The sequence below is a fragment of the Pelobates fuscus genome, chromosome 11 (genome assembly GCF_036172605.1).
Source record: "Pelobates fuscus isolate aPelFus1 chromosome 11, aPelFus1.pri, whole genome shotgun sequence".
Lineage (NCBI taxonomy): Eukaryota > Metazoa > Chordata > Amphibia > Anura > Pelobatidae > Pelobates > Pelobates fuscus.
Genome location: NC_086327.1, coordinates 80,388,931 through 80,415,543, shown reverse-complemented (window position 1 = coordinate 80,415,543; position 26,613 = coordinate 80,388,931). Strand labels below are relative to the sequence as shown.

Below are 26,613 nucleotides of genomic sequence, written 5' to 3'. Positions count from 1 at the left end.
TCTTTATACCTTTTTGGGTACAAGTACATTAACATATTTTTTCAATTTGTTAAGTGATCTGCAGTAAATGCAGCATGGTTCCCCAAGCATTCTTTAGTTTAGTTATTTTTTTTTTTACCAGACTCTTCAAATTTCCCTTCCACTTCTGCGATTCACTAGTAATCTAATTGCACACAGATTTTTCAACAAAGAACACATGCTGCCACACTATTGATGAAACACTAATGCATCGTTCTGCAACTACTTAGGGTAACTAAAAGGGGCAGTGTGTTTACAGTTTTTTTCTCTGCTTTGGACAACATACTGTAGATGTTGTGGTACTCATTGAAATTCCATTCACAGGATTAGGAAGTAAATTTAGACCATTAAATGTGAGGCCCATGGAAATCTCGAGGGGATGAGAACAAGGCAAAGTACTAATGGAAAGTCAGTCCAAATCTTTTGCTGAAAATCTCTCGCTAATGGCTGAGTACTGTTAACTAAACATGATTTTCGCTACACAAGCAAAGGTGGATTTTGCATCCCTCAAAAATACATCTTCACCCGTGTGTCTCTTAACTCCTCTATTGAATTTCTTACCCCCTTTTGTGATTATCCCACCTTATGAATATCTTACCTACTTTAGTGTATCGTATTCCACATTTGTTACACCCTCTTTACGATATTCTATCCACCATTTTCCCCTTGTGTGTCTCTTACTTTCCCCAGCCCTCTTGTGCATATCTTTCTCCCTCCTAACCCTTTTGTGTGTTCTTTCCACCGTAAGTTCTTTGTGTGTCTCTTACTCTCCCCAGCCTCTTTGTGGTTCTCTTTCTCCCCAGCCCCTTTGCGTGTATTTTTATTCCCCAGCCCCTTTGTATATCTCATGTTCCCCGGCCCTTCTGTGTGTCTCATGCTCCTCTTCCCTAGCCCCTCTGTGTGTCTCTCTTTCTCTTCCATCCAATGATGATACTAAAACACATTCTATGAATTATACTCATAATGTATGAGAACACTCACAAGCATTAAAATATAAGAAAGCTACAGAACTTAATTTCACAAAAATATATACAAAAAACCTTTCATAAAAAGCACTGATTCTGAAAGGACATTAGACTACGTTTTGAGAATAGATATGCCTCCTTTCAATATATAGGTCCCTAGACCCCTGCATCCCATCTCTCAAAAATGCTTCCTGATCCTCTGTTGTTGTTTGTCACAGTTTGTTAGAAAGTTAATATTTAAAAATATCAGATATGTGTTCAATGATATTACCTCATACAGGCTGTACAAAATTAGCTAATTAATAATAGCCACACTACTATGTAGTTATGGTAGTTTTGCTTCGTGATCACTAGATTGTGGATTTTCTTGGGTAAAGCCAGTAGAATGTTCTTGCTGATTACAATGGTATCCTTAGCAATTGCTCCATTTTCTCACTGAGGCCACAAAGGCAGAAGTAGAGCAAAGATATTGGATTATAGCTTGTTATACATGTAATCTGGAACTTTTTATATTCCACGTCTTATTTCAAAAAGTAACCGTGCAAGAGATTTTGTTTCTTGATGGCGCAAAAAACGGAGGCCTTTCATTTTTCGGTGATTGAACTTGGTGAAATACCTTGAACTGAAACAGTGATTACCCATCATGCTAAGGGAAGTACAAAATTTACACTTTATGTAACAAATGTATATATAACAACTTTATATAGTTATCAATGGATAGACCAGTATAGACTTGCAGGGTTATTTATTGAAGTGAGAAATTTAAAAGGACACTAGAGTCACCCAAACCACATAATCTCAATGAAGTGGTCTGGGTACAACCCTGCAATATAAAACATTACAGCTTTTTATTTTTTGCAGGGCTAAGTCCACCTCTAGTGACTATCAAACGCATAGCCACTAGAGGCGTTCTGCTACACTGACCGAGTAAAATTCCGTCACGAGACGTGGAAGCTCATAGAAAAGCATGTAATACAGCTTCAATGTGCATGTGCATATTCTATAGGGAGAATTGGATTGGACCATTGCAGATCAGGCCGTGTCTCTTCTGTGATGTCACAGGAGGTGGAGAATTGAGAAGTACCGATTTAGTCTTGATGCGGGAAAAAGTTAAGTAAAACTTTTATTTCTTTTTAATTTTTTTGCAAAAGGTGTGTTTGGTGGCAGGGAGGGGGAGGCGGGGTAGCGGTATAAATTTAGATACAGGCACACTATAGCATAAGGAATACACGTTTCCATTCCTAATGTTATAGTGTTCCTTCAAGGCCAAGGTAGCTGGACTAAAATTATAGCTGAGTGAGTAAATGTTTAAAGTTTGGCTATTTTTACCTTAAATTTTAAATTCTCTTTGAATTCACCTTGAATTCACACTTTAGTAAACCTGTGTGTCTTGATTTTGATGTCTGCTAATGATTTAAATGAACACTATAGTCGCCTAAATTACTTTAGCTAAATAAAGCAGTTTTAGTGTATAGATCATTCCCCTGCAATCTCACTGCTCAATTCACTGTCATTTAGGAGTTAAATCACTTTGTTTCTGTTTGTGCAGCCCTAGCCACACCTCCCCTGGCTATGATTGACAGAACCTGCATGAAAAAAAAAAACTGGTTTCACTTTCAAACAGATGTAATTTACCTTAAATAATTGTATCCCAATCTCTAAATTGAACTTTAATCACATACAGGAGGCTCTTGCAGGGTCTAGCAAGCTATTAACATAGCAGGGGATAAGAAAATCTTAATTAAACAGAACTTGCAATAAAGAAAGCCTAAATAGGGTTCTCTTTACAGGAAGTGTTTATGGAAGGCTGTGCAAGTGACATGCAGGGAGGTGTGACTAGGGTTCATAAACAAAGGTATTTAACTCCTAAATGGCAGAGGATTGAGCAGTGAGGCCGCAGGGGCATGTTCTATACACCAAAACTGCTTCATTAAGCTAAAGTTGTTCAGGTGACTATAGTGTCCCTTTAAGTCTATAAATTTACTTTCTACTGGGTCAAAGTGCACAATGTATCTCTAAAGAATCAATTCTGATTGATTAAAGTATTTTATTATTTACAGTAATGTACGTTTTCTCTAACCAGTCAGAAAATACAAAGTATCTGTGCAAAGAAAATTATATTAAAAAGTTAAATATTTAGGAAAAAAATCTATATTTATGTAAAAATATTTTACAACAATTTAGGCACTCGAAAAGTGAGATAATGCAATCTTTACAGCTGTGGTCTTCATGTCTTAGGCTGGAAGTTATATGCTCTAACTATCTTTTATACTTATGAGTATCAATGAATTTTGAAAGTGTATTTTAAAAATAATGATGGAATTCTTTTTTTTATTACAGTTCTAACTGTTTTAACTCCTAAAGGTACACTATAGTGACAAGAAAACAAACATGTATTCCTGTCACTGTGGTGTTAAAAACACAGTTAAGGCCTCCCCCCCCCCCCCCCGGCATGCTTTAAAAAGGTAATAAACTTAACTTTATTCCAGATCCCCTTCAACTCTTATGTCACTTCTCAGCCCAAATAAAAAAAAAAAAAAAAAAACAATGTTTAGTAGATATAGTCCCAATGAAAACATGCATACACTCTATTATGCATTATGCATTTTTCATTGTGGTTTAGCTTGTAAAAGCTGCAGTTCTTTTGTCTGCTTCCATTCCAAGCCCTCCTATTCTAACCCCGCCCAGACTTGCTGTGGCTGTCCAATCACAGAAAGAAAGATGCAGCTCAATGATAAATCTAGATGTTCTAGGCCAGGCTACCCCAAACTCCAGCCCTTCCGTTGTTGCCGAACTACAACTCTGAGAATCATGGGAGTTGTAATTCAGCAACATCTGGAGGGCCAGAGTTTGGGGAAGCCTGTTCTAGGCAACTGCCTTCCTTCCACTGTGCTAAACAAACTAGGAAGTAACAGGACCTATTGACCGTTTGAAAGGCAGGGGGTTTATCAAGGTTAAATAGACACTAAAGTCACCACCACACCTTTAGCTTAATGAAGCTGTTTTTGTGTGTAGTAGAACATGCCTCTGTATTCTCATTGTTGAATTCTCTTGGATTTTTAACTTCTACTGACCTTACTGTATATCATGGAACCCTATGTTATTTAGGTAGCCCTAGGGATGGCAATATATTAAGTCTTGCTATGACAGCATAGAGAGGTGCCCCCGAAGGAACAGCAGGGACTTGTCAGGTCATACATATACTTACTGGTTATAGTGGACAGGACCGTTTCTTTGAATAACACATATGTGTAGCTTCATAATTGATCATTTGTCCACATTTGACACCTTTATAGTTGCGACTAATGTATCCTCATTCTACCTGCAGTCCCTCTTGGCTACATACAGATAGGATTATATTACTCATAACTGCTATTTGGTTGAATACAATATCATTGTTTAGGTTTGGAAAACTGTTATTCGTGCGCAGCACATATTAATGTCTTACTACAACACTTACATTTTATACTGGATGAATATTGGTCTTGTTCACTGGTGATGCTCCAATTTTTTGTTAAAGACCTTCATGCATGTTTTTTGCAAAATTAACATTTAGGCAAATGATCCCCATTTTTGAAACACAATCATTGGAGTGTTTTAGTGGTTGCAGTGTGGGCACCAACAATTATATGGATTCTTCTAGTCACTGTGCTTTAATTTTTGATTATACACCATCACACTGTTAATCAGCATTTAGGCGATGTTCTCCACTTTTTAGAACACAATATCTGTGATTGTAGTGTATATATTAATGATCACTAGAATTATTATTATTTAAACATTTTTGAATTACCTAATAGAACCCATTTATCCAAATATGGGGTTTGGTGCTGATCATATTTAATGCTCTGATTTGTACTTAGAGATCTTTGGGGATGATATTCACAAAACCAATATTTAGGCAATAATCCTAATTTTTCAGAAATTTAGTGCGTAAATCTGGAACTACATGATTCATTGTGTTATAATCATCATAATATTTAGGCAATGATTCCCAATTTTTTCACATGACAATTTAGTCATACCAGTAATTGCACCATTAGCTAATAGTATTACTATAATTTGAGTATATTGGTGATTACAGTGCTTATACTTACTAGTATATGGGTATTTATATTTATTGCATTACTTGTGACTCTAGTTAGGTAAAGGTTTTATATTTATATTATTTATATTTATTAATAAAAGTTACGTTTTAATGTCGACTATCTATAGTTCCACTAGATTATCCTCATTCCATATCCCATGGATAACAGTCATTTTTCTTAGTTTTATGGTTTCTTAGCTAGGGGTTAACCCCCATTTAGGAGTGTTTAATTTAATTCAGCTTAATTACTTGTGACATTATACTGAGCAAACGCGTTTGCTTCTAGGTGGTCAGAATGCAGGTGTTTTTTTAGTATACTGTCTAGTCAAAACAAGTCTTGTAAGCAAGATAAAGTGCAGCAGAACAGATACAAGTGCCATAAATTGCTATATTAAAGTATAAAGAACAGTTTGTCTTCCCTGTAATGATAAGCACATGGTGCCCTGTTGTACGTATCAGTCTAATATGCCTTGAGGTTAAAAATTACAGTTGTTTTTTTTTTTTTTTACATTTAAGAAGCGATTGACAAAAAGTAGATTTCTAGCTATTCTGTAACTACAATTCCCATGATCCTTTTACCGTTTTAACACAGGAATCTACTTTATTGGCTACGCTTGTGCTATATTATATATGCTAAACAAGCATGAGATTTGGGCACTACCCTAAACTCAAAGCATCTCCTGCATTAATCCAGAGTTGTAGCCCATTGTCTGTGTACATGTCTAGCTCACATTATTTCTTCTTCAGCAGAATAAAATGCTTACACCTCAAAACTGAATACAAAGAGATATAAAAAAAAAACATAAAAATATTCAATGTAGGTAGCACAATGCATAAATCAAGAAAACTGTGCTCTTTAAAGTGCATTCTAGCAATTTGTGCTTGACATGCGCACTTTGAGGAACTGCACTGAGAAACCTCTGAGCATTTGGCAAGCAATGAAATCTGATTTATTATTATCCATTTCTGAGGCTGAGACTGCTTACAGGTTTGCAATCTTTCATTAGGACATTTTAAAATGTATGAAATGTAAATGTGACAGTGATATTTCAATGGCAGACAGTCACATAAAAGGCCATTGGTGTAGATTTAACAAGGTGTGAAAAGTAGACTGTGAAGATTCAGGTTATTTTCCAATGACCTTGTTCAAACGCTTGGCAAAGAAGATCCATGGAATAACTGGGGTTTTTACAGTCCATACTTTTTAGCCTTTCCTAGAAGTTATTCCAAGGTGTGAAACATAAAACATGAATAAAAGAGACAGAAAGTAAAAATATTATCAGCATGTTGATAGAATGGCTGAGAGCGCTCTGAATAAATTTAGCTTTGTGTCCTTTGCTTTACCATGAGGTTAGATCTTTCTGGATTTATTGTACAAACTTGGCAGCAGTAAGGAACTGTGACATAATTGTATGAAGTAGCCAAGAGGGGGAGGAATACAGGTGACTCAGACTGAGATAATTCAAGCTAACGCCAATAATGCATGCCTTTGGTTAAAACTCACATCTCAATGCGAGCATGATCTCACACATCCATTCTACCTCACCCTCACATGTCAGGCAGGGTCATTCACTGGAGTAGAGGATTGTCGGGAACTCAAAGTGAATTCAAAGCACATTTCAAATTTAAGACCAAAATATCCAAACTGCAAAATCAGCTATGCTTCCAGTCTGGCTAACTTGACCTTAAATTTGAAATTCGCTTTGAATTCCTGACAATTCTTTAAAACATAATTAATAATTTCAGAGATCATGGTGCTGGGGGTGGATGTGTTTTTGAAGGGGGTAAATTCCTAACATACCCAACTATCTGTTAGTGCAGAGGTCATTAAGTTTACCTTTGGACCCAAGTCCCAGGTGTTTCTGGGACCTAGCAAGGCACCTACTTCCCATTCCTGCACCCTGAATTCTGGCATTTGCTCTAACTTGTTAAATTACCAGCTCAAAGAAAGCAAAAGTAACTGAGAATTGAATAGTCTATATGTTTTAACTTTGTCATTGGGTAGATGTGCCTATAGCAGTAATTATATTTCTAACCATGTTACACTTAAAGGAACACTATAAGATCAGAAATACAAACGTATTCCTTACCCTTTAGTGTTAGAAACACTATTTAGGTCCTGGCTACCCTTTGCCCCCTTAAATTACTAGAAAACTAAGCTTTATTCCAGCGCTGCATGGGTACGCTGGCGTTTGCCCTACTGCCAATCTGCCTCCTTGGCTGAGATCATCAGAATTGACCATCTCAGCCAATCCAATGTTTTCCCATAGGAAATTGGGAGGCTATTGTGCATGCGAGACAAAACGCTGTGCTGTGCCAATCGGCAGCTCCTCATATAGATACATTGACTCAATGGGGAAAATTCAGCGTCTCTATGCAGAGCGTCATTACTGAATGACTGCAATTGGAAGTGTCCCTAGGCAACAGTGTAAACACTGCCTTTTCCTTGAAAATGCTATGTTTACATTAAAAAGCCTGCAGGGACTGACTATACTCACCAGAATAACTACATAAAACTGTATTTGTTCAGGTGACTATAGTGTCCCTTTAATAATCTGCACCACTTTCTTACATTTCTATGTGCTGTCTATGGCATCATCCTAAAGATTGTTGCTGCAACTAATATCAGACTAATTACAATACAAAAATACAATTTTAATAACTATTTTTAGTTATTTCTGGCATGGACAGAACTCGCTATAAACTTGCTATTCTATTTAAGCAAAGGTCATATAATTTGCAAGTGATTCTGCAGTGCCAAAGAAGGGATGCTAAACAAATACACTGAGCACTACTACCATACATAGAAAATGTATAAATGTATCTTCGCGTACAGCATCAGTTTCTAACAGAAATGGATTGCCAAAGGCAGTATCAAAAACCATGGTAGTTACATTCAGAATATGTCCGCAAGCTCCTGCATTGAAGTAAATGCAAACACACTGCACTACAGCAATCGTCCAAGTGCTCTCACTATGACCTGTGTATAATTAATCAATCACTTGCTTGAAGGTAATGGGATGAACAACATGAAAGAAGACAGGTTTTTTGCATTTTTGTCTTTAATTTTTCAACAGTTTTTTAGATTATTTTATATGGTTATCTACAACATACAGCAAACAAGATAGCGGTTAGTTCCAGCCTAGAGCATATTTTAAGTTAGGAATAAATTCACTAATCACTAGAATAGTAGGTTATGATGAGCTGCCAATTCACCTTTAAAATGAAGATCAAAATATGAGTTTTCAAAACAAAATCTCCATCTTAGCTATGGTGATTTGTAAATTGCACCGTAATTCTGTAAATTAATTGACGTCTTACCAGAAGATGCTGTTTTGCTACAGAGTAAAGGGGTTGCTCATTGTTTGGGTAGTCATGTCCCATATAAGAATGCATTCTTCCTTTTATGAGAAGGAAAATAAATGCCCTTCGCGGATTGTCCTGTACATTTCACGTATTGAATATCCCCTTAATATTCCTCACCTTGTTCCTCTAGAGGAGAAAGGAGGGGGTATCTTTGAATGACAAACTGGTAGGTTGCCCATAAACAGACTCTTGGGTACCTAAATTCAAGTCACACATTTTTGCAGTGAGGGTAGAAAAGTTTCTCTGGTACTTTATCTAGGGGTTTCAAGGTAAAGTCAGATCATTTTACATTAATCTCTACAGCGCTATGTAGTGCTTATGTTGCCAGGAGTGCCCTGATACCCCACAGTGTAAGTAGTCAAACCATTTTGGAATGGTTTCTCTTCTTTATTTCCTGAAGAAGAGGGGAGCTGGGTACCACTCCCTGCCTCTACGACAGCCTTCTGTAGAACAGGAAGTTCACCATCTGAGCTAAACCCAGCCATGTAGAGCTTAACTCATGGTCTGTCAATTATTAGCTGATGCTCTCCGTCAATAAGCTAACCCTACACTGCAGTGCATATCTCAGAACTATGAATGGCCCTCCTAGTAGTTACGGAGTCGAGTCAGGCAGAGCTGGTCTAGATCATCTGGTGAATGAAATGTTCCTTTCAAGAAATTAGCTGTACATTTTGAAATGCCAGTTAGTTCAAGACCAGAAACACAAACCCGATAATGCAATTAAAATCTAGTTTTCTGCTTTATCAAAAAATATATATTTTTTATCTTAAACATGACAGTTCCTACTTAATGACCGTAGGCTTTATTAATAATTACATGTCTTTATAAAAGGTGTGTACAAATAACAAAAGTTCAGAGGTGAAGAGATGTCACCTACAGCAACAGAAAGAGTACTTTACATTAAAAACAATAATGATATAAAATGAACTTCATAAAAAGGGTGTGCTTTCAGAGACAATGAAGATAATAGAATACATGCAATTCATTTTATCACAACAATGTATATAAAGGAAAATATTATAATCATTTTGAGTTTTTATTTTTAACATAATTTGTATAAATAAATTGTATGCCAAGGTAAGAACATAAATTGTGCTTTAGAATGTCTTTAACTCATTTATTCCGACCTACATTTTGCAAATTCGGTTTTCAGTTCATCACAATCATCGGCTTAGTTAGAAAACCCCCCAAATAGTCATTGTTACTAACAGCATCTAGAGATACATTGGTTGGTGTGTTGGCATCAAGGAGGATATTGCTTGAATGTGATTTGTTTTTTTGGATCAAAAGCATTGACGGGGCTAAATGTTTCCTTTGAACGTGATTATCCTTTTTTTTTTAACCTAAATGACTGTTTTTCATGATATGATTAAACATGTACAAAGACCTGCTGGTGCGATGGACGTGCACACTTGCCTAAATAATCATCTTAAAGTGAACGTAACTGTGTGTTGTATTTACTGTGTGCAAAATGAAACTGAAACATGCCCAAAATGTTTGCACATGATATTAAGTGTATGTTGCCCCCTTCTTAATTTTAGGTTAGACTGCCCCTTCAATACAGCACTAGTCATATAATCTCGTTTAAGACTGCACTAATTACCTTCTCATTACCATTAATGTGATGGATAAACATTAATCCTATTTATCGGAAATTCTGATATTCTTTATGGACATACATTACATCATGGCTCTCACCGTTGTACTTTTAACCTATTACATCAATTTAGAATTGACCTCTGTCAGTCTAAAGTCACACAAATGGAAATACCTGACCTATTCAATACTACTCTATATACCTAAACATGCTTTCTCACATACATCAGTCCCTTTGCCTGCATCTTTTGCATACTAATTGGTTTGTTTGCATGAACATGTTTCCATTTATCTACAGTTATCTTTTCTACTCCCTTGTAGTTGGTGCTTTTTGCCTCCAATACTAATTATATATTTAAAGGACCACTATAGGCACCCAGACCACTTCAGCTAAATGAAGTGGTCTGGGTGCCAGGTCCATCTAGTGTTAATCCTGCAGAGAACCCTTCAGAGAAACTGCTATGTTTACACTAGGGTTAATCCAGCCTCTAGTGGCTCTCTCACTAACAGCCGCTAGAGGCGCTTCCGCGCTTCTCACTGTGAAAATCACAGCTGGATGTCCATAGGAAAGCATTGAGAAATGCTTTCCTATGGACTGTTTGAATGCGCGCGAGGCTCTTGCCGCGAATGAGCATTTGGCGCTGATGTCGGCAGAGGGAGGAGAGTTCCCCAGAGCCGAGGGAGCCCGGAGCTGGAGAAAGGTAAGTGTTTAACCCCTTCAGCCCAGCGGGAGTGAGACCCTGAGGGTGGGCGAGACCTAAAGACCCTATAGTGCCAGGAAAACGAGTTTGTTTTCCGGGCACTATAGTGATCCTTTAAAAAAATGTACAGATAGGGAGCATAAGTTGCTGGTACTTTTTATGTGTTATTGATTTAAGTGCTATTTATGAATTTTACTGTCAATATCTTCCTTAAAAAACCCATTACACTTAGATACTGCCTAATGATATATTTTCCGCTGGTACATAAGTTAAATAGAGTAATACGTTTTCAGCTGGATCAGTTAATTGATCTAATTAGATACCATTTTTTTCAACACAGTGCAGGGATGCTGATAAGAGGTTTTACTGTGGGCTGGGGAAATGAGTACGATCTGCAAACTCATTTACACAGAAGTGCTAATTCAAGGAAACATACACACAGATATTTAAATAAAGCAAAGATAGGCTACCTTGTGGTTGAGTATCTAATCAAAACGCTAATGATAAACATATTGTGTTGAAGAGATTTATTTTCATATAATCACACTGCTTCTTCCTACCCATATGCCCAGCCAACTCATTGTGCTTTGTACAAGTACCTATGAACCCTAAATATTGCAATCAATAATGTGAATTCTTAAAGGAACACTATAGTGTCAAAAACACACATGTATTCTTGGCCCTATAGTTTCAAAACCACCATTTAGGTGGCTTGTCCCCCTTTAACTTCACTTAAAAGTTAGGAAAACGTACCTTATTTCCATCATCAACTGTATCTGCTGACTCTGGCCCCGCCCTGATCCACCTCCTTGCTGACATAATCAGAATGAAAAGATTTCAGCCACAGGGAAAGCACTGGATTGGCTGAAATCATCAAGGAAGCGGAATGGGGGTTGGGCAAAATCCCGGCTTGGCCAATCAACACCTCTTCATAGAATCAACGCATCTCTATGAGGAAAGTTTAGTGTCTCCATGCAGAGCGTGGAGACGCTGAACGGTGCTACACCATCTGAGGAGTTGGCCCTAGAGGTGTCCCTAGGGGGCAATGTAAACACTGCGGTTTCTCTGAATAGATAGTGTTTACATGAAAATGCCTAAGGAAATTATTATACTCACCAGAACAACTACATTAAGCTGTAATTGTTCTGGTGACTATAGTGTCCCTTTAATTTATTCACATTTTTAGGCCGATTCGTAAAAAAAAAGAAACAAACAAAAAAAAAACAATAAAAAAAGAAACAACTCTCTTATTCACTAACTTTGAAATAAAGTTCATTAGCAAACATAATTTACAAGATATATGGTATCTTTATTTAGCCATCAGTGTTCTGGATACTAGGTCAACTGTTGTTATGTATACCCCATATAGAACATCTGAACTTGCCACTTGGTGCTTTGGCACAAGTTTAATCCATTCTCTATGTCAATTGTATTTAGTAGGAAATGTTAAAATGAAAAATACTCGTTGGATGGAATTATAATATTAGGGATATTTGACAGAAAAATCATTGTTTAGAAAAAGGTGAGAAACCCTAGCTTAGACTAGTGAGAAAGAGCAGAGTTTGATGTCACATGTATTCATTGTAAAAATGCCAATGGGATTATTACTAATAAAATCATCAATAAAAAATGTTCTAAAGTGCTTTCATTTTCTTTTTAAATTACATGTTTCATTGTCTAATTGACATTCTCAAAGACTATCTATTATATTGCTAGCCTGATAGTTTTATATAAAGAGAATCCATGACTAAAGATAATTAAAATGTGTGTCTGTTATGGAAGAAATTGATAATATAGCGCATGTCAAAACCAGTTCAGAGAGAAAGGATAAGTCAATAACATATCCTATTTATTCATTTATTACATAGTTACATAGTAACATAGACAGGAAAATATTGAAGTACATCCTTTTGCTCATCTGTATTGCGGGAGTTGGCTTGAAATGGAAGTCATAATTCGCCTTGGATTACCAAGCTGTTACCCCATATATTAACTATCATATCCATGTCAATTCATATTATTTAAAGCACCCAGTCATTGAATATAAAAATCATATCAGAATTTCCTTAACTTTCTGTTTATTAATTATAGCTAAGTTCTGCATAATATTTTTCAAAGATGAAAAAAAAAATGAAAATGTAAATAAAGCTGTTGTATAGTATTGTGAGTTCTATTATGAGTCTACTTCAGGCATAAAATGAAATGGTAAATGTGGGCATAGTGATGGTCTCAATGCATTTCACATAAAATAATAAATACTATCTAGGCACTTAGCTGTATTTATAAGAAAATAAGTACCCTTGATTAAGCATAAAGACGGTCTAATGTAAAGAAAAACTTGCTGTTTGCTTCCTCAAGCAGATGCTAACAAATGCATCTAATTGCCTGGACATTTCTAACTTTATAGTTTACAACCGGTCTTAAATACAAATATTTTTATGGTGATACCTGTATTATAACATGGAAAGGAAAGTTTATTTAAGTTTATTTAAAGGACCACTCTAGTGCCAGGAAAGCATACTCGTTTTCCTGGCACTAGAGTGCCCTGAGGGTGCCCCCACCCTCAGGGACCCCCTCCCGCCCGGCTCTGGAAAGGGGAAAGGGGTTAAATCTTACCTTTTTCCAGCGCTGGGCGGAGAGATCTCCTCCTGCTCTCCTCCTCCGATCCTCCTCTTCTCCTCCCCGTCGGCTGAATGCGCACGCGCGGCAAGAGCTGCGCGCGCATTCAGCTGGTCACATAGGAAAGCATTCATAATGCTTTCCTATGGACGCTGGCGTGCTCTCACTGTGAAAATCACAGTGAGAAGCACGCAAGCGCCTCTAGCGGCTGTCAATGAGACAGCCACTAGAGGACATAGGGGGAAGGCTTAACCCATTCATAAACATAGCAGTTTCTCTGAAACTGCTATGTTTATGAAAAAATGGGTTAACCCTAGAAGGACCTGGCACCCAGACCACCTCATTAAGCTGAAGTGGTCTGGGTGCCTAGAGTGGTCCTTTAAAGTAACACTTTAATATCAGGAATGCAAACATGTATTCCTAACACTACAATGATAACATGACTATTTAGGTAGGATGCTCTGCTTCCATCACTGAGATCATCAAACTACACGATCTAAGATAATATACTGCATTCCCATAGGAAAGCATTGGATGGTTACTGCACCAATCAGCATCTCGTTATAGAGATGCACTGAATCAATAAATCTCTATGGGCAACATTCACCGCCTCCTTGGAGGGAGTTGACACGCTGAATGTCAGTAGGTGCTCTCAGCCACTCATTCATAAAACTGTTTTGAAAAAGGTACATTTCGTTTCAAGCCAGTTTTATGAATGGGAAATCACTGATTGGCTTAGAGCATCAGCTCAGCAATGCCCGTCAATACTCTACACTTCCTGAAAATGAGATTCAGAAGCCGGATGCCGCCTGAAGGACCTGCAGATCAGTGCTGGAGTCACACTTTGGGGTAAACCATTCAAGAATTAACCATTAAACCTTAAGGTAAGAGTGCACCCTGGGGTCTCCTGGCACCATAACAACTTAATTTAGATGATGTTCTTATAGTGTCTAAACTGTTACTTTAAGCTGTAGTTGTTCTGGTGACTATAGTGTCCTTTTAAGCAAATGTAGTTCCCAGGCTGCCAAGTAACTGAACCAGTGATGCATCAAGTTTTAAGTAAGTCAGGCCCTAAGCAGCCAGGTTCAAATCATTAGTCTGACTACTGTAAAAACAATACACTCGGATTAAAGTGACTCTGTCGCCGTCTTTGGTCTTTGCATATTTTGCAAAGACCCCCTATGGTGACTGTTCTGCTTGCGATACAACCGCTCCAAGGTGCATGGAAAGGTGAATTTTACTATCCCAAACCTGTCCCTCAACTGCCTCCATCCTCATTCTCATGATCCTCCTCAGCTCCTGGTGCATGCGCAAGAATACAACACTAAGGTCTCTGGAGTACCTCCGTAGCCAATGCTTTTTTCCCTGCAGCCATCATTAGTGACGACTATGAAAAATAACAAAACTCAGACTGTTGTCACTCTCTCAGGCATAGAGAAAATATACAAGATAAAGTATTATATAGTATTACTATATCTTTTGACTTCATTGGGATTTTAGAGAAACTCCAACACAGTCAGTGTGAATATTTCATAAATACTTTATCTTTATAAAATACTAATTGTGGAGTTGGGGCAGGATGACAGAGCCACTTTAATTTAATTGTGATGTTTCTTGGAACACATGTAATTTTGTATATGTCAGTTATACAGGGCTGAAGTGAGCCAAAAAAGGACAGCTTGCGCAGAAGGGAGCAAGCAATGCAGCATTGCCATACCCTCCCCTACTCTACACTGCCCTTTTCAATCTCCATTCCAGATAGAGACCAGTGCCAGCCACCAGCCTGCCCAGCAAATGACCTGCCAGCCTGCCTTATGCAGCTCACTGGACTGTCAGCAGACAAATGGACACAAACCAAAGTCAGTATGTGTGCCTGCATAGGTCAGTGTGTGTGTGTGTGCGTGTTTGCATGAGTCAGTGTTTGTCTGAATGTGTCACTGTGTGTATCTGTATGGGTCGGTTTGTGTGTGTCTGCATGAGTCACTGTTTGTCTGTATGGATCAGTGTGCGTGTGTCTCTCATGGGTTAATGTGTATGTTTGCATGGATCAGTGTTTCTGTCTGCATGAGTCAGTATGTGCTGCATGGGTCAGTTTGTTTTTGTCTGCATTGGTCACTGAGTGTGTGTGAGTGAGTCTTTACAAAGTATATGTGTATTATATTAATATTTTATTTGTAATGTTTTTGTAGGCAGAATATAAAATTACTATGACACACATACATTAACATACATGTATAAATGAAGGACTGCAGGGGTCTGTATTGAGGTGTATTGGCCTTGGGGCAGCAAGAAGGGTAAATACGGCCCTACATGTGTAGTTATTATGTTAAGTAGAATGAATGTTAACTATTGCTATTATTACATGTTTTTGTAAGTATATTGGAAATGTCACATTTTATACACTTTTCGCCAATGGGTGAATAAAAGTCACAAGGTAGCGGATAAACAAATATACCTTATCAGTCTATGGAATGTGCCCGGTCTGCAGGCCCCTACTGCTGACACGCTAACTACTGAACAGTATTGAACTTGTCTTTTTGTATAGTGTAGTAAAAACCTGACATGATTAAAGTAATGTAGCTTTTCAGGACTTGTTTAGCAGCCTACACTGAATTATCTCTGATTTTCTCTGTCCATCAGTTGAGCACATCCACTCATTTATGGTGTAACACCAAAAACATAGGCATAATAGTAGTATTGTATTAATGTGTACTTCTTAAAAGATAGAAAGCAGACAGTTGTCAAATAATTAATAAGCATCTAGCGAGTATATTGTAGCATAAAATGCATTTGGGCTACACTATCCTTATTTGTGCATCCAATTCACCTGGTTATTAATACTTGTCTGTTAGTCCACCCATTGTATAGTGCTGCGTAATTTGTTGGCACTTTATAAATAATATTAGTAATAATAATAATAATAATTATTATTATTATTATTATTGTGTAAAAGGTTTCAATATTCAGCAACAAAAATCACAAGTAACCAATCTTTAACTACTACATTTCAAATCAGACTGACCCTTCTGTTCTGAGCAGTAGCCGGCATGTTCTTGTCTTGCCTGAGTGAATTGCATAGTGTTAAACCTCTTATCTCTGCATGTACATCTAATTATATCTAATTTTCTATGTGTGGTGTTTTGTTAGTCGAACTTATACTGAAATTTGCAAGCTATTACACCTATGTTAATTTTTGATCGGCCTTATGTCAAGTCTCCATGTAGTAATAGCTTCTTTTGTATGTGATTATTTTGCTTTGTGTGTAATCAAGCGTCTCTGCATGTAATTATATATCTACTTCTTATCACTTGGCATGTTATTATTCCTGTTACTAAATCTTTCTACATGCTATTAGTCTTTGCGTGGTAACAATTCACTGTGCATTATTTCTGATTGCTTTTTGATATGTGTTAAAAAAAAAATGTGTTGTCTTTGTTTTGTTGAGCTTTGCTTGCTATGACTGTGTTTTGCCTATAACAAATTAGCATGAATACTGCGACTGATTCCCACCCACAGAGGTGCCTGCCTGTTAAATGGCAATCCACAACTCAGTGATCTGGAATAAACCAAGATCAGACTTTCTGCATGACTTAAAACCTCAGTTGAAATGGAGATTTCTCCCAACTGTGCTATTCTAACCTGAATTTAAGTCTGTACAAAGGTTACTGCAATATTTATTTTGAAGATTTTTTCAGTCAGTTTCATTCCTCGCTTATGCAAATAAATTATAGATATTTTTACAGTTGGCTATTTTGGCAAACAACTTGCAATTCACATTAGTTTGTTTAGTTTATAGTCCTATAAAACTCAAGATCAACACCCTCTGCCCTACATTAGCTTGTAAGTTTAAAGGAACATTCAAAGTACTATAACCACTACAGTGTCCTGCAGTGGTTATGGTGTCGGGAGAGTACTGGTCCCCCTTTTAAGCAGTCAAACAGTAGCACAACTGGGTTTGCCAGGGACTGCTTCCTGCCTCAACTACTTCAGAGAGAGAGAGTTCTCAAATGGATTGACTACTTTCGAAGGTAAAGTGGCAGGGCACTCCTGGTAGCATAACTTCTACAGTGCACTGTGGTGGTTATAGTGCTTGGAGTGTTCCTTTAAGGTTATAGCTAGCAGTGAATGTTTCCTACCTGTTGCAAATGTCACTTGATGTTATATACCACAAGATATTTGATGTGCCACTTGCCTTAGTCCATTGAGTATAAAACCTGCAGGCATAGGAAAAATCGATTTTATGTTTCTCTAAATCCTTGCCAAGTGCCACTTGAAAGACCTGTTTAATACAACCAATATAACTGTGAGAAAAGTGCTGAGTCTTCTGAGACTTCCACTGGCAAACCTGTCTTGTCTTAATCCATGCGTTGGTGCATACATATTCAAGGCTGCTAAATGTTCAATACCACGTATACTTTATTTCAATGTCAGAACAACAAATGGTTTCTACACAGTTAGTGTAATACGGGGAGAATAACCCAAAAGAAAAAAAAAATGCAGGAAACAGAAAAAAAAGGTCTGAATCACAGTCATCTTTTTAATTATCTGGCGTCTTGTTTAGAGAAACAGGAAATGTAATTACTAAGAGAGCTAGAATGAGGTGGACACATTGTGTCATGAATATGGTGCTTGCAGACAACGCTGTTAGACCACATAAATGGCCAGTTAACCATTTGAAGCTCTGTAATGTATATCTGTAAGGTTGTCAAAGAAACATAGAATCTGACAGTATGTCAAACGAGAAATATTTTTCACTAATGTATTGGCCGCCACCACCACTCTAGCTGGAAGGCTATGTTACATACCCTACAACCTGTCTTAAAATATATTAAGTACAGATCACTGATGCTTGTTTAGTTGATCAAGGAGGCAATAAAACGTTATGGGTACGTGGTGTTTATTGATTTGTCTGTGAATTGTTGATGCCAAATATATTGGTTCCATCATCTCAGAAACCATAGACCTTTGAGGGCTTTCAGGCGCAACAGGCTTTAGGCCCCAGATGTTGATGGAATACAAATCCCAACAATTCTTTGAATGCAACAGATGGGGAGATAATTATGGGAGTTACCAGCAGTGTTTATCAGCCCTGATTTATAGTTTACAGACAATGGAGGGATGAATGGTAGGAAGCAGTTACATTGGTGAATCTGCCACACTAATGAGATTACAACATTGCCAAACTGATTCACTCCTTATAATAGGGATTTCAAAGGCTACCAGCATCTTTAGGCCAGCAACATCTGCCCCCCAGGTGTTGTTTGCCTACAACTCCCAGATTCCTTGAATACAATAAATGGCCAGATAATCTTGGGTGTTATAGTTCAATAACATCAGGGGTGCCAGATTTTGAAATGTCTGGCGTATAGCAATGATATGTATTATGGCATATCTGAACTCGGAACATATTGATTTTTGAGCAGATGGAACAGCAAGAGAGGATCATGCCAAGTTTCACTTGTGTCTATTAAGAATGTGGTGACAAAGCTTACTAATGACTGGAAGACTTGCCAACATGTGACTTTTGCAACACCACTCAAGTGGGTCCATTCCAACTTGTGTCATCAGTAAGATGTAGAGATACATAAACTCTGTGACACCAACTGAACATCATTTGAATACCACATAGCCAAGTATTGTTGCTAATTTTGTGCTTTCCTTTATGACTACATGCTATCCAATTATTAAGTGGCAACTTTGAGCAGTATAACCTGCAATTTCATATAATTCATCATATTAGCTTGGCTCTGTGAACAGAACAATATTTTTATTTTATTCTCATAAGCACATTTGGGAAAAGTATGAAATGGGTGCTGTTCAGCCTGAATGTGTGGCTGCAAAATGTTGCATGATACTATTGAGCTATCATTGATCAAACCAGCATCTTATTTAATCACGCAGCACAGAATTCAGCTTGTCCATGACAAAAATGGGGTCTAATCAATGAAAGATGAAAATAGCTGATTTTGAAAAACAAAAAAACAAAACAACCAAACACAAAAAACAACAACAAAAAGCAAAGGCTATAGTTTATTCTGTTGTAGATTCATTACAATTCTGTGTTTAGTGAATACACCCATAAGTACATATGAGCTTGACAAATATATTTATGAGCTAAATTTGTTTTCATGGGAATAAGTTTAAAAATTCATACTAGAGTTCTACGTAAAATTTTCAAAAAAAGAAAGCAAAAACATTTTTTAAGAACTATGTATTCTGTGATATATCATGGTTCTTGTTCGTCTGTTTCTATGAAAAATTGCTTTTCTATTGTACTTTGAAAAATATGTGCAGACAATCCTGAGATTATACTTGTGGTTTGCTCTACAGTGATGGCTGTGCTAATGTGGCGCCTCCCTGTGTGTTGTGTACAATGTTTATTTATTATCCCTTTGACACTATCACAGTTTGCACAGCAGGTTACAACAATTAAACTATATTGCAAAACCAGGATCAGACACTGATAGTCACATTTTAGGTTACAGCCCAGCTGTCAGTTCTTCTTCTAAAGAGGTAGTACCAAGCATATTTATTTTGTTTAAAATTTAAACATGTACTACAAATGAAACAATAGCCAAAATGCATTATTACAGTGACGCAGACACACTTGATTAATATAAACATTCACAGTAAAGTAACTTAAGGAACAGCTCAAGAACCATAACCACTGCAGCCCACATGGCAACACCAGGTAAGTTGTCAAATCATCCTCAGTTTGACTGCTTACCCTGGGAGGGCTCCAGGGCACTCCTGGCACCAAAACCACTACAATGTTCCTTTAAACGACATACATATACAGAAAGTATTTTAGTGATTGCTACAGTCTGCAGCCTCGCCCTTAACTTTTAGTCTCTGATTTCCAACAGGAACTTAGTAACAGACCCTAAGTAGAAATCATGTTAACCGTCACTATCACATTAGGCTAAATCAGGGATGCCTAAAAGGTAGATCTCCAGATGTTTTAAAACTACAGCTTCCATGATGCTCTGTCATTGTAAAGGCATGCAAAGCAAGGTCCACAACATCTGGGGATCCACAACATCTGGGGATCTACCTTTTGGGCACGCCTGGGCTAAAGGCTAACATTTAAAGCCAGAGTGTCCCTTCTTCTGAAGGAAACTTTCCTTAGTTAGCTTTCCCTTATTTCAATCATCATATCCCTTTTGTTTTTAATTACTCACTCTTATTATTTAAATATAAAAAAAATATTAATTGCTCTGGCTTTTACCAATATTGAGTATAATCTTTTTGATATTTCTATTTGATAATCCTTCCTTACTACATGTTTAAGTGCCTAATTTTAATCTGAAAAATATATATTTGTAAAAAATTTCTAGTTCACAACACTCAATAAATGATCGACTGACGTAGCCCTTGAGCCAAGATCCAATTGAAACATGTGCCGTTCTGCTTAGCGATACTAAGAGCAGATCTGAGAATTGAGAATTTTTAGAGCACATATACTCAAGCGCCACCCAACTTGCCACTGATAACTGTGAGTTTCTTTGTTATAAACCTCAAACATCAAATCCATATCATTTGATATAAATAGAAATTGAACTTAAATGGCTGGGGACCGAGGGAACCGTGGGAACACATGCTTACCCATCAGTTGGGAATAGTATCAGTTAGGGGCACTTGTAAAACCTCTAAAAGCTGTAAATTACTGCTGAGTGGGAGTATACCGTAAATTACACATTTCTTGCTGGTTTTAGAGTTAACTCTATCATTATACCAAAGTGAAGTGTATGATACAATGCTTCTGGCATCCAGTGCCCAGGGCTCAGGCCTAATTTACATAATACAATTAGCACTGGAGATTTGAAGGGTGGGGTATAAGCCAGAAGAAAGTATTTAAACATTAATTTACATTTGAAGAAGTTACATTAAGCCTGTGTAATTAGCAAAAACTAACACAGGCGGATACATGACAGTTTGCCTTAAGGGCATTCACACAAAGACCACAGCGAGTTAGCAAAGGCCTGAAACTGCCATTGTTTTTTTGTAGTCTAAATTAGTATCAACAATATGTCTGTTACCTTAGAACACTGTTGGCACTTTATTATAAGAAACATACTATAAAAACCATAGGAGGATTATTAGACATCTCTTGGACATTCCATATTTTAAGCTGAAGCAAAGAAAATTAAAATTAAAATTTGGATGCCACCAAAATGAATGTGAAAGCAATTGTTTCACTGTATTTAAAGGTAGCAGATTCATCCATTGTAAAACGTGTTTGACACATTTATTCTACATTTACGTAACCCATGCCCACAATATATGGAAGCCATATTTGACACCTTTTTTCAAAGTGAAATGCCTTTCCAAGAATGTGAAACAACGCATCTCTATTGCAAGTACTTTATTCATTGCACCATTATTGGCTGGTTTGGTTTCAAAACCTTGTTTATACAAGGACATTGTGTCTCCGAACATGAACATGATATCTGATAACAGGGACAGATATCATCGACTTGGTAGTTGGCACAATATACCTGTCACCACATCTTTCTGCCTAATGATATAAACACCTTCTCAACTTGTCTTGGTCTAGAGATATATGTATTGTCTCAAAACATCTGTCTTTCTAAAGGATGTATGGTATATACAGTAGCAGGGGTGTGATCCTCAGACAGCTTAATCCCAAGCATAGATTCTCCTAACAACTCACAGACTCCATCTGCCTAATCCAGGCATCTGTGTAGATTCTGTTTTTTTATATATGCAATGTAAATATTGTGACTGTACGCAACTGCAGGGCACATTCATTAATTAATCAGTATGTTCGACCTGCATGTCAGTTGGGTTTTGTGTCAGGTCTTATAAATTGGCTGTCACAAGCTCTAAATGTTCACGTTATTGATGCCTATCTACAACATGTCTGTCTGCTATAAAGATGTAGATAATGCTTTCTCAAAGCACTGTTCAGTTTAAGCACCAGTGAAATATATACAAAGTGCAATGCTATCGCCTAGGACTTGTCGTAAAATTCAAATCAATACAATCAATAGATCCTTTTTTTGAAAATTTCAGAACTTCATTTTCCTGCATCAGTTCATAAAATACCTCAACGACGAAAAGCAGTTGTGACACATTCCTAATTGTAAAACAATGAATATTAAAAAATGTGTATCTCTAAACACAAACAGATGCTATAGCAGATTGATCTGTTTTGTATTGTACGTGAAATCGGATACTACGCATTTCAACACAGCTGAAAATCTGAAGGACCATATCCACTTCCATGTTAGACTTTTGATGAAAAAGTGATGGATGTTTAAAACAGCAGATGAGCTAATCATGCTACAACAAGCACAATGCTTTAATAGGCAAAAAATACATTAAAACAAATATCTGCTGCCTCTTTGGGCCACTTTTATAAATTATAGTACACATTGCAAGTGGCCATCAGTGATAGCTGGATTTAATCCTTTGATTGGCAGAAAAGGTGAGAAAATCATTGTAGCAGTTACCCCTTCAGATCCATGCTAATCATCACATATTAGATCTGCTATACAATTTAACATAAACTATTTGTTTTTGTATCACATATATGAATTGATATGGTTCACGCAACAGTATATGCAATGTGTTTGTGAGTATTTTCTTGTGTTTGTGTATTAAGCAAAGCTCAGACACTGGGTGATCACAAGAGAGAACTGCAGTATACATGCAGAGCATCAGCTCTGCTGGCGTGGAGAAGGAGAATTAAAAAGATGGAAAAAAAGGAAGAGACGTGTTCTTGGACTTGTCAAGGGAATTAAATGAGGGAGTTTACTAACCATTACCGATAAGACAACTTTGTCATGACAACTGCAATAGTGATCATATCCAAAATTTGCACTATGCACATATGCAGATCTCTGGACAAGCCTATTACTACATATTATAAATATACTATGCTTCAATCAATATATTTATATATATATAGAAGTAGTTATATATATTGGACTACATGTATATATATATTGGACTATATATATATATATATTGGACTACAATGGATGAGATAATGAGAGGACATACAGGAAAAGAAATCGTATTTCTTTATATGATCCGATAATTTATATTGCATTATTAAATATCTCTAATTGTTTGTAGAGAGGGTAACACAAATTAGGGTTATATTTACAGTGCAAAAATTATTTTAATGTTACTCTATATAAACAATTCTATATACTCTGCACATCTCCCCTAGGGGTCACTCTGTCCCATAATATTGATCCTCTCTGTCACACTGCCCTTCAGCACATTGTCCCCATGCTTTGCTGACCTTTGTGTCACACTATGTCATTTAATAGACTGGACACTAATTTATTTAGTCACCATTACGAGTCACCAACCACAGGGGCAAAGAGGAAAGCTAAATAACTATGTGTTGTGCATGAATTGCATAACCGAGCAATATGCTGCAGGCCTTTGCAATTAAATATTTATCATCACTGTCACACAAAAATAAACGTCAGGACAGGGTAGTTTGGGACATCCTGTTTCTATGTATCCAAAATATGATATAGACTAGTGACTTCCAATCCATGTTCGTCTGGGTCCAGAAAGCCCATATTGATGTACATCATGCAATGAAAATGTATAATTTAGCAAACATTTGGCTGATCTGTTCTCTAGACAAGATATCCTTTAATAATAGTAGAGTATCACCACTCTAAGAGAATTTTTATCTTAATCTGTAATTATCTTAAATACTGTCATTCACAGAGAAACCACAAACAAAAATACTCAGAATGGCAACAAAATATATGGTTGATAACTCCAATATGTCATTTGAGGATACCTGCTCATCAGGTGTGTTAACTTTCATATTTGGTTTGACACAACCACAGACGTTCTGTACACTATTTTTATGTATTCATTTTTGTGATAATAAGACATGTATGGAAAGTGGGGGTGGGGAAGAAGGGATTGCTAGAATTTTCCATACACACACTAGAGAGTTGATCAAAACCTGGGTAGTGTGTACTGCATATTGAGGGACGGAAACAGTGGAAGAACAAAAAGTCATTGTGTGAGTCTACTGCATTCACAGAGCAGAACCATTACAAACCCTTTTAATATAATTTATTTATGAAGAGGAACCATATTTACAGCATAGTACACCGAGTACACAGATCACACTAATATTTGGGAATAAATAAAAAAAAATTGAAAACTCAGGATTACAGTTCATAAAACCAGTGTCAGATTAATTTAACAGAACCCCAATAGGGTAGGCAAAGGTTAACTCTGGACGTGAGTTGAAAAATATACTGCAGGCATTTCTGTATCTAGAATATAAGCAAGGTCAAGCATTTAACTGGAAAAATAGTTAAGAGATTGACGGACAGGTCTGAGAGAGAAAAGAATGGAAATATTTATCTGCAGGATCTTTTTACCCATTTAACAGTGACAATAGCACTGATAGCCATAAAATGATGTTAAAGTGTTTCATGTGGATGGCAACGCCAAAGAAATATCCTCAATAGTATTTAGGATGTACTTGAAAACAGACAAAACCTTCCTGGATGATAATATATGTATCCTTCTCTGTGAAAGCATATTCCCAAATGAACGCAACATGTTTTTGAAAATTCCACATCTTCTTACAATAGTCTGACCCATCCCAAAGCTAGAATGTCACTACAGATATTCCAAGCCATCCCTCTGCCAGAACACCTCCTATTTCATATTCACAAGGCAAGGAGAGTACAGGCAATACATTTATTGGCTAACTAAGTACATTTAGAATTCAAGCTTTTTAGACCACCTAGGTCTCTTCTCAAGATATTCTTTGGATCTCTACACATATTTCTATAGTTCTGTAGACCTCATACAAGATCTACCTTAAATACATTATCTAAATTAGCCTTTGTTTCTTTTGCTACATGGTCCAATTTAAATGTATTTTAATCTAAATTGCACTAGCACTCAATTACTTCCTATAAAACCCAAACTCAGCCTAATAATTATCTATGAGATATCTACTCATGCGAACAAGCTAGAATTTAATAGACGTATATACATATACGCATTTCCCATTCCCCACATATATCTCTACAGCTCACAAAGTTTCGGTTAGTTATGTTATTTGTTAGACATAACTAGTGTTGAAAAAGGAACGTGCATGTTTGCTTTACTTCTGTGGCATATACACAGTTAGCAAAAGGTGATGCATTCTAAGAATACTCTCTGTAGTAACCTCAGTTACAGTGCATGCAGTGCAATGACCCTGTTATATTTTGGGTGCTAACTGATGCTACCATACCCTAGGCAGAAATTAACAATATTGTATACTCTACGTCATGGGGGCTATATTTTTCATATTTTGATGGCTGAGCATCATGGGAAACGTAGTCCAAAGCATGTGGAGTACCAAAGGCTATCCATCACAGTTGAGAACAGAAAGATTGTACACAATTATTATAAAACTATACATTGCATTGTTTTCATAGGTACACAATGTCCTCAAGAACGTAAAATGTATTTTTCATGAGGTGTCTTGTTTAACAGTGTGAGTCCTTCACAGAAAACATGCGCTAGCAACTCAGTTGTTATTAGTAAAACACTTTATTCTAGTGAAGACTCCTTCCCAATACCCTTTGAGAGATGCTTGTCAAGTCTTCTTTATGGATATGTCTCCTTCATCTAAATCCCTTTGTTCTCCACTTTACAGGGTGGAACTAAAGTTTGCTGCAAGGCTGCACATCAAAGAAGGTTAGGGACAGCATAGCAGGGCCGGGATGGTATAATTTTATTTTTTGTTTCTAACTATACAAGCTGCACAACCTCCAAGTGAAAATTAAAGGAGTTGCCTCCTATTGCTTTTGTGTTAACATTATTGTAAAGAAGGAGGGCAGCCATTCTATTCATTGGTTGGCAGTGCCTATTTTACCCTCCCCTCCCCCTCCCGGGTCGGCACAAAGAGCTTACATTTTGCCTCCAGATTTAATTTCCAGTCCACAGAGCAGCACAATCATGAGACTCTCATCTACCCCAGTACAAATCCTTTTGTTACTCCTCTGCCCCTCACACTCTACAAGCATTTCCATTCCATGCACATCACTATAAGTAGACTCTGATCCATTCAATGTCAGTATTGTGATTTCTAAGCACCCATAACATTTTTAGCAGGCAGTTGCATCTAGAAAGAGCATTGTCTACTGATGATGCCAAACGCAAAACATAAGAAAACAGCACAGCATATTAGAGGTCAATACATATATACTCCCAAGTCTCCTTCAGAACTATTTGAGGCACTATCAAT

The 26,613-nt window shown here is 37.0% G+C and overlaps 1 protein-coding gene across 9 annotated transcripts in view; it reads right to left on the bottom strand.

Annotated features, from left to right (window-relative positions):
- NECTIN1 (nectin cell adhesion molecule 1) overlaps positions 1 to 26,613 on the bottom strand; it is a 333,749-nt gene that overhangs the window by 305,562 nt on the left and 1,574 nt on the right. The gene's annotated exons all lie outside the window — the stretch shown is intronic.